Genomic DNA, 2,081 nt, shown 5'->3' with positions numbered 1-2,081 from the left:
CGCGGCACGCGGGATCTTCCCGGACCGGGGCACGAACCCGTGTCCCCTGCATCGGCAGGCGGACTCTCAACCACTGCGCCAACAGGGAAGCCCCTTTTCTCTGACTTTAATGCAGTTGAGCACAAGGAATAGTGCCATATCAGCTCGCTGTCCACCCTTCATTGCCTCTAAATCCGTGACTAGAGTCAGATCTTAGAATAGCCCTAGCAGAAACAAACAAACAAACACAAACTTGTTTAGGGAGGAAATACTTCATTCACCAAATAAACTGTAGGATCTGGCTAGCATGTACTGGAAGTATAAAGGGAATACACGAAGGGATGGATTTTGAGGGTTCTGTACTGGAAAGGTGAGGATAAAAAAATTTAAGGCTGACACGGGAGCAATCTTCAACTGCTCAGGATTTAAGTCCTGGTAAGAAATCTAAGCTGGTCCCAATACTCTCCTGAGATGCCTCCTTGAATGAAGTCCAGACGTTAAACATACTTGGCAGGGAGTCAGAGGCTCAGAGAGGTAGAAATGTAATGAAACCATAGAGGTACACCAGATGAATATATTCCACCCCAGGCTCCAGAGAAAACTCCTTTATCTATATAATGAGCAAAATATTGATGGGGCACTTTGCTTTTTCTCTATTTATACTGTATCTTTAGGTGATTTCACTATGGAGCTATATGGCCCTAGATACTATTAATGTGCTGACGAGCTTGTACTTTTAGCCTGGATTTATATACTGAGCTCTAGATTCACATATCCCACTACCTGTTTGGCATGTCTACATGGAGGTCCAGCCATCAGTCTCAATTAAATATGGCCAGAACAAAGCAGTTATCTCTTACAGTCTGTTAAATCTTGTTAAATGGCATCACTGTGCACCAATCACTCTAGCCCAAACATAGGAGATACACTCGATTCTTTCCTTCCAACTCTATATCCATTTCTTCGGTATGTTCTATCAGCACAATTTCTAAAATAATATATAAAAAAATCAATATTTCATCACTATCCATCTTTCTATAGCCTTGATCCAAGGTCTTACATTTTCTTGCCTAGATTACAATAACAGCCCCTAAATAATCTCTTTACTACTATTTTTTCTCTTCCCTTCTATAGTGCTATGTAAAATTTTTAAAGTATTATTGGGTCACATCACACCTCTGGCTTTAAAGTCCAAACTTGTCATTAATCTTAGAATAAAAATCACATTCCGATCATCACCTACAACCGTCTATTATTCACCCCTGCCTCTCTCTTCGACTTAACCCCCTTCATGATGCTCTTTTCTTCGATACGCTCGAAATGTCTCATTCTTTACCAGGTCTGCAAGCACAAGTAGCTAGTTTGCATCTCATTTTTCTGATTCTTGCTGTTCCTTCTACTTGGGACAACATTTTCCAGATCTTTGCATGGTTGCCTCTTTCTCAGTCAGATGCAAAGTCTAATGTCAATTTCCTAAAGCTCTTTCCTGAAAATTGTAGCAGGTATAGTATGCTTCTTAGTTCCAGTAGGTTTCCATCATATCACATTATTTTTACTTTCTATATAGTTCTTTTTAATACCTAAAGTTGCCTTAATCATTTATTTATTTGAGTGATTATTGCTTCCATGCAATTAGAATGTAAGTTTTTGATGGCAGGTACCCCATCTGTCCTACACACTACTGTACTGGGCTCCATAGTAGTGCTTGTTAGAGATCAGGTACTCAGCGGTGACTGAATTCTCTAATGTGAGCTGCCCAGCGGAGTGGACAATGGAATAATTATTCCTCTAGTTGTGCAGTCTATATTTTTCTATGTACAGTATTATTGTTATGTGCTTGTGTGAGAGTACACATGTGTTCTGAAAAAGAGTTTATGATGCTCTGCAAGGTCGGTCATTCATCAGCCTCTTTTAATGAAATTTTCACATGAATGACTCCTTTCCAGAATGATACATTTGGTAATTCTTTTTTTTGTTTGTTTGTTTTGGTTTTTTTTTTTCAGTATGCGGGCCTCTCACTGTTGTGGCCTCTCCCGTTGTGGAGCACAGGCTCCGGACGCGCAGGCTCAGTGGCCATGGCTCACAGGCCCAGCCGCTCCGCG

The sequence above is a fragment of the Physeter macrocephalus genome, chromosome 13 (genome assembly GCF_002837175.3).
Source record: "Physeter macrocephalus isolate SW-GA chromosome 13, ASM283717v5, whole genome shotgun sequence".
Lineage (NCBI taxonomy): Eukaryota > Metazoa > Chordata > Mammalia > Artiodactyla > Physeteridae > Physeter > Physeter macrocephalus.
Note: the sequence above shows the minus strand (reverse complement) of the source record.